Source organism: Nelumbo nucifera, chromosome 6, assembly GCF_055504915.1.
Source record: "Nelumbo nucifera cultivar China Antique chromosome 6, China Antique-T2T, whole genome shotgun sequence".
Taxonomy (NCBI): domain Eukaryota; kingdom Viridiplantae; phylum Streptophyta; class Magnoliopsida; order Proteales; family Nelumbonaceae; genus Nelumbo; species Nelumbo nucifera.
In genome coordinates this window covers 335,608-343,606 of record NC_142654.1, presented here as the reverse complement: position 1 = coordinate 343,606, position 7,999 = coordinate 335,608, and the positions used below count along the sequence as shown (strand labels likewise).

The window sequence follows — 7,999 nt, the reverse complement described above, 5'->3', positions numbered from 1 at the left end:
CCAGGTCGCGGCACCAGTACATAATTCAGTTCGAGGTGTACGAGCCTTAGTTCGAGAACATCAATTCGAGGTAAAAACCAACTCGAGTATACTGATCTACCCTCAATATAATCCCGAAAGTCACTCCAACGGTTCCCGAATTTTACGGGATTACGCCTCATAACAACTAAGCATTATCTTCCCATCTGATTCGGGCAGAAGTGATTAACCTTATCAATTGATAATGTTATTTCCGGTTAACGCAGAAACAGATTCTATCATGACAATGATGTCGGAACTAATCCACGAAGCCCGCGGGGACTCCATTATATAAAGGCCTCCCTCTAGGGGCCCAAGGTACACACGCAATTACTGCTTTCCAGCTCTATTACTTTCAGCTCACACATATGTATCGGAGCGATCTCGTCGGATAAGTACCCCGGGTTCTCTAATTCTTTGTGTGGAGATTCTCCACGTCCGTCGTCTACCGGAGCCAAGTCACCTCCGGCTAGAGCAGCCGGATTGCGTCGCATGATGCATGATTGATGAAATTTGGAAAATTTATTTTTAACCTTTTTTCTTTTCTTTGCAATCAAACATGTCAACCTCTTTTTCTTCTTGTCTGCAACCGAGTAGGGTAATCACGTTTCTTGTTTGTGCATCATTGATGAAATCTGGAATTTTTTCTTGACCTTTTGTCTTCTTCTTTGCAATCAAACAGGGCAACCTCTTCTTCTTGTCTTCAACCGATTAGGTATTGTAATCATTGAAACCGAACAGGGCAACGGAAGAGTGACCGTTTAAATCATTTAAGCAAGGTTTCTTGACCTCCCTCCGTATTCTAAGGTGCTTAGTATACTGTTTGCATTGGTTTCCGTAGATTGCTTCAGAGCTGAATTCTGATTTCTGCAATTCTTACTTGACCCTCCGTATTCTCTATGTTTATATTGCTCTTAGATCTGAGTAATTTGTCAATTGCTGTAAAGTAAATCCAGTTCATGCTGAGTTTGTAAGCTGAGTAATTTGCATAGTTCTTTGGCTTTCTTTTGAATGATATTTTCGTAATGTTTCTATTAGTTCTTATAACAGATGGTTTTATAAACTAATATTTATACCTTAAAATCAACAAATAAAAATTTTGTTTTTTATTAGTTTTACTCTCCAAGGGTCCTTTGGTTGGGAGGAGAAATAAGGAAGAGAGAATGAACAAAAATAATAGTAGGGCAGAGTTGAGAGACCGATGAATAGTACTTAATATTTAATTTGCGAAGTTGCTATATGAGACTTCCTTTTTGTAATTGTTGGATGTTGAAAGATTAAGCTCAAAGTGCTACCTTACCACCTTAGTAGGGGTTGTAATCAATTTCCTTTTTTTCTTTAATGAAAAATTTCTTTTACTATAAAAAAAGAGAAAACTCTAAAGCTTTTGAAACCTAAAATGTATCATCACACACATTATCTTTAGTCCTCTAGCCCTAATCCCCCCTCCCAAATGAGTCCATAAATTTACGGCCAACGACCTAACTTCCGTTGGACATCAATTTTAGGATGATGCAATTGTGAAGGGAATTAAAAAGAAACAAAAGAAAAAACAAGCATATAAAACATGCGGAATTTATATGGTTTGACCTTTTTTACCCATGTCCATGGAAGATCCCTACAAAACTCACCATTCTCAATTCAATTTTGTACAGTCCTAGTGAACAAGCTAGTATATATACTCAGAGATTACTGAATTAGGTTTTCTTGAGGTTCCTAATTTGTTTGCAACCAAGAATCCAAGAATGAAACATTTATTGAAAATACCACTATATTCAGAGATTATTGAATTAGGTTTTCAGTTTTTCTTGAGGTTCCTAATTTGTTTGCAACCAACAATGAAACTTTTATTGAAAATACCACTCTATGGTTGGCATATGGATGAATTTAACATTACCATTTGGGTTGGGGTTCTGTTCCCTAGACCCTAATGCCCTGATGCCTTACCATCAATGCACAGATAATGGGTTTTGAGTGTAAGGGTGTAGTACCTCTATAAAGCCTTCATAAAGTACTGGATTTGTACAGTGTTGATTTGTGTTGAGGTCTTTCCTTGTCTCTCTTATTTTGGTCCAAAGACTGAGGCAAGAAGTGTACTTGGAAAAAGAAATTTTGTTTTTGGCCTGTCTCCCCTGTGGAACTTACTAATAGATCAAAGATAGGCCTTACATGAAAATGGTCAACGATCCAATGCTGTAAGGTGGATATAGGTCTACCAATCTCAAAACGCCCTCTTTCTAGAATGATCAAATTTTCTCTGCCAAAAAAGTACAAGTAGCAGAAGTTGGTGCAGGGTTACTTGCATGTGGTGATATTATAGTGGAGGTTAGAAATCCTGAGTGAAAGGTTATCTCTCATGAAATTTTTATCTGGATCTGACCTAGTCAGTAATCCTGAGTGAAGGCAGATAATTATAGAACCTTTGGCAAGGTGCAACTGGAGATGTAGGTATGCCCTTGTGCTGAAACAATGAAATTGATGGCAATATGAAAAGCAACATTGAGAAGTACCCTGCAACGTGGAACATAATGGGCTTCCCTTCAAGGGTAAGACAGAGCAAAATGCAATATGGTGATAATTCTATCCATTCTCCATCTCCCAGCATGACTTTAACTTTCTCATACAAGGAGACTTTGTCAACACTAAACCCCAAAATCAAATTGTCATCACCATTTTCTGAAACAGAAGACAACACTTAACTTTCAGCTTTTGGGTATTTGTGTTGCTTTATTAGGACTGGAATAATTTAAGCATGCAATTCTTTTTAAGATTCCAAACCATATTTGTACATAGTTGTATGAATCTTCATTTTGGTTTGGGTTTTGGGATCTCATGGTGTTCATATGTTTCCAACCATATTTGTACAAGCAATGTTGCCTTAAAAATCAATATTATTAGAAGCTGAACCAGATAGAGACCCCTAGGACCTGAACTAGAATGTGATTGGGTCAAGTAGGTTCTTGGGTCAACCTGGATTTTAGGTAGATGCCATGAGTCCACAACAGGATGTTGGTAGTCCTTTTCATTCTACTTTCTTCTCCCTTCCCAAGGAAAGAGGGTATATTTTTTTGGGGTTCATGGGGGTTGGTATCCTTTGGTTTGATCTTGCTTAATGTATCTTTATCTTGCATTTCGTTATATGGAGATATAAATTTAATTCTGGGTTTTTGTATTTGTTATTTGATCTTGCTTAATGCATCTTCATATTAATTTGTTTCTTCTTTTTGTGGTAATTGATTAGAAGCTTATTTGATTAATATTGATAGTTAGCTTAACATTAATTCCTCCTTTCTGGCAATTGGATTTCGTATCTTTATCTTAACAACATCCTTTTATCTCCCATGTGGACTAAATGTCCTTTGTTGGTTCCCCTTTATAGGTTTCTTCTTCTCAAACTGAATAGAGGCAACCACAGTTTCAAGTTTTCTTCCTTTAGCATTGGACTTTGGTGAGGAACTCCCTTTACAGGTATCTTCTTGTTCACAAACATGTAGAGCTGCATACAAAACTTCAAAAGTAAGGCTTAGTTTGTTTGCAGTATGGTATAGATGCAAGGTAGCATAATTAGTCTAAGTGTAAATCTGGTTTACTTTTGCTTTAGATTTAATTGTCTTATTTATCTGTGAAAAATAAAATAAGAAGAAATGATTAGTTGGGATCAGAAATGATTTAATTGTCATATAGTTGGGGGGCTTAGATGATGATAGTCTATTGGATTTATTCTTAGTTTATTGGATTTAATTGTTCTCTAGGCCATCTTCACTCACTGATAGTCTATTGGACTTATTCTTAGTTTGATGTAAGTTGTTCAGGAGGGTTTTGGTTTCTTCCCCAGATCTCCAGAACTCACCAACTTCCATGTAGCAGGAATTACATGGTCAATTCTGTAGTAAGCTGGTCCAAGCTAGATTTGTCCACATTATCTCTGTTCCTCATTATGAAGTACAATGAGAGAGCAATAGAGGGCTTAGCGGTTTAGAGCTTGATATAGCAAATACATTATACATGGGCTGAGGGCTGGAACTGTATGAGATCTTGTAGGATTGCCATAAATGTCTGTGGGTAGGACCACTGGTGTCAATGGGATAAAAGGCTTTTCAACTCTGCTCTCCATTTTCAGTGGCAGGTATGGCAGCAGGCAGAGCTTTCAAGACCTTTCACTCAACATTGATCAGTAGATTCAATCTTACAACTAGAATCATGTTTATGGTGCTTATAGCTAGGAAAAGGTCCAAACCAAGACCACTAAAACAATGAAGATAATAAAACAGGAAAGAGTATCTTTTGCCTTATGGTAAGGTTAACAGTTGAGAAGAGCAGAACTTTGTAAGCTATGACAAATTAAGATGATCCAAGAAATTGAAAATCTTCCAACTACAAGAAGTATAAATTTAATCAAAGAAATTAGGACTACTGAAAAGCATTTTTTCTTGTTTTAACTAATCAGGACCCACCACTAGATGGGGGTCCCACTGCTTATCTATCAACTGATCAGCTTACTTTTAAGTTTTTAACCAACTGACTTATCTATGATCCGGGGTAGGGACAGAGCAGGGTGCACTTGAGGCCCAAAACCTCATTTTACAGGTTTGATCCCACACCTCAATTACCTAGTCAAAGCCTTCACAATATTTCCAAAAATGGTTTCTTGATGGCCTGGCTCTTGAACTATCATGCTTGTCTACCATGGATGTAATCTTTGTTTTTTGCTTTATGTACTTCAAAACACCACTTTTCTCATCCTTCTTTGATGGTTTGAGGTTTTCTTGTTACTGAGGAAGTAGTTATTGATTTTATCTATGCACATATCCCGGAAAATCTTGATTGTTTCAATTCCCTTATTGAGACAGCCTATGGATTCTATCTTGAGTATCCTCCTTAAAAGTACCCTGTGCAACACTTATAAAAATAAACTTTTAAGTCAAAGTTCACATGAGCTTTTTTAAGTTAAATCTGGATTCTGATATTTATAGAAAAATGTAGGGAAAGGATGCATGGTTGTTGACACCATCAGATTTAAGGAGGAAGTTTTGCTTTACTGTTATTGCCTTCAGCCTATGTTTTGCTTTATCGGCCAACCATATGATAGACTGTTTGTCTTGTCCTGTGGCCAAATGCCCGTCAACACCAATCAGGTATAGTTTTCACCTGTAACCACCAATCAGGTATGCCCACAAGAAGTTGGGACTCATTTAGCTTAAAAAAAAAATCCTAAACCGACAAGGTAACCCCAAATTTCTACAATTTATGCAAGAAGCAAAGGATATAGAGACAAACCTGTTGTGCCGCTGTTGCTGCAGTAAGCTGGTTCGTATATGGAGAGCAGTTGGAATAGCGGTTAGGGGGAAATGAGGATGGCACCAGAGGAGGTTGGACAAGAGAATGGAGGTAAGGGGGACGGAGTTGTGTGGGGGATTCCAAGCCATTTCTAGCCGGCTGACAAGGACAGAGAATCACAATTCTGCCAAAACCAAAAACAATCGTTGGGCTAATCACAATTCACAAGCATCAGAATAAAAGGTATGAGAAAAGCATTAGTGGGTAATGAATATGATCCTACCAGCTTCTGTGAACTGAGAATTCCAGTTGCTACAGAAGTTTGTTGCTGATCTTGCTGAAGCATCTTGTCTGGTTGAATACCAATTAAAGCTTCATTCAGCTTTTAAAACTGAACTTTGATATAGCTACATGAGTGATCCGGGGAGAGCAGGCATACGGGATGTTTTCAGGTACCACTTGGGCTCGGTAGTGGCTTGTATTCTGGTTCAATTGTAAATGGTGACGCAGTTAGAATTGTTGGCACTACTGTAAGGGGATTCAAAACTGATTTTATCAAGTGCAATTGGGCACTATAATTCATTGATAGCAGAGTCAATGGCTCTAACCAATGTCTTAAGCTGCTTGCCTTACAGAACCACGTGGTTGGTAATAATCAAATTATAAAATTTGGTACAAAAGAACAAAATCAATTTCTCAGTATTTGATTTCTTTTCAAGCATGACACATAACCTCCCTCAAACATTCAATTAATGTGAAGTTAAAAGCTTCATTTACTTGGTATAGATTGGTTTAAAATATAGAGAAGCTTATTCTATCATAAATTTTTTGTTTGTTGGCTAATACTTTTATAAAAATTCAGCATTGTTCCTATTTTTTGATGAATAGCTGATTTGTGTTTTTTTAAAACAAAAACGAACAGTTAATATATGCAGGTTAAGTACTTAAAGTTTATATCTGTTTATCTTTTGTACACCAGCCTTTGTTGTTCTCCTTTCAACCAACCTTTGTTTGTGAATCCACTTCTACAAGCAAATTCCTGAACTCTAAGTCCTTGCTCTAAACTAGAGTCCATCAAGCACTACTTGCCTTAGTATCCTTATAATCTTTTTGTTTTCTTTTACCTTTTGATACACATTTCTAGTACTAGATCAATTATTGTGATCAAGGAAAGAATTGGACTGCAAGAGCACTGAACTGAGTGGCCCATGACCCAATCATACAACTAGCTGGTTATTTTGATTAATTCTTCTAGACTTGAAATTGTTTTCAAAAATTTCTATTGTTCTTCCTATTTTACATTTTGGAAATTGTTTATTTTTATTTTAATGTGCTAGGTTGATATGAGGCGGCAATCATACAGATTACAGTTGTCCAAATCAACTTCAAATGAGCCCCAATCAGATGAACCTACACCACTACAGCAGAGCCAAATAGAGACACCACAACCTGAGTTACCACCTCAACAAAGCCCAACAAATGCACCACAAGTTGAAGAGGACTCTAGCCAAGCACAATCACCTCAGCAAAATGATTCTATGGATCATAGTACATTTATTATGATGGATGTAACAAAACAACTAGTTATTAAACATTTATTATGATGGATGTATAGAAACTTTAAAATTTGGATACATATGGGTATATTATATTTTGTTATTGAATTACTTGTAGTTTATAGTTACAAAAATATGATATTTTGCATCAATAGGTTTTACAGGTTTGGCAACTTACGAATTCATTGTTATTTAAATTAATCTGTACAATGGCAGTTATAATCTTCACTATACATCACTTATATCTGTCGCTATAAATATATAAACTTTTATAGTGGCAGATATAAGCACCGCTATACATAGAATATACAACACAAAATAGTTTATAGCAGTAGTTATATCTGCCGTTATATATACAATATATGCCACAAATTAATTTATAGCGGCAGATATAACCACCGTAGATATGCCACCAATTAATTTATAGCGACGAATATAATCGTTGCTATATGTAATATATATGTCACAGATTTGGTTATAGCGGCGGTTATATCCGTCGTTATATGTTTTATACTGACGAAATATCACTTTTAGTGGCAGTTACAAACACCATTATATCATATACAGATGTCGTGATTTTGATCTATAGTGGCGGATTATTCGTCGCTATTGATTAATCCAACAACAAATGTCATATTTTTAGTGACATATTTCTGCTGTTAATTGTTGCATTTGCGCCGCTAAATTGTAGGGATTTAGTGGCACAAGTTTTATGCATCGCAATTTGCTTTACCGACGCGACTTGTAGCAGCGTAAGTTTAACCGCCACTAATACGCCGCTACATTCCTATAGCGGCGTATATCGGATGCTTTAGCGGCGGATAGATCTGCCGCTGTAAGTTAGTTAGTTTGTAGTGCCTTAAATTTTGTACTATATTTCCATGATTGATAAAATTATTTTTTATGTATAATATTTATTTTTGTTCAATATATTGAATGTATAATATTAGAGATGTACCCAATATTTTATTTTTTTATAAATAAATAACATTAGATATCTGTCCAAAAATTTCTATACTTTTTCCTTTTGTAATTCTTTGTATTTTCTATTTTAAAAGTTTTATTATTTGACTATGGCATCATTTCATTTCTAGGTTGATTTTAAATTTGGCATTCCATTTACATCATTAATAAAAATACTTCTTACA

At 35.9% G+C, this 7,999-nt stretch overlaps 1 long non-coding RNA gene across 1 annotated transcript; it reads left to right on the top strand.

The window, feature by feature from the left end:
- The first annotated feature begins 343 nt into the window (after nt 1-343).
- Nucleotides 344-7,003, top strand: LOC104589433 (uncharacterized). The gene is made up of 3 exons (XR_733947.3): nt 344-825; nt 3,398-3,486; nt 6,633-7,003. It is a non-coding gene; the product is annotated as an uncharacterized LOC104589433 (long non-coding RNA).
- The last annotated feature ends 996 nt before the right edge of the window (nt 7,004-7,999 follow it).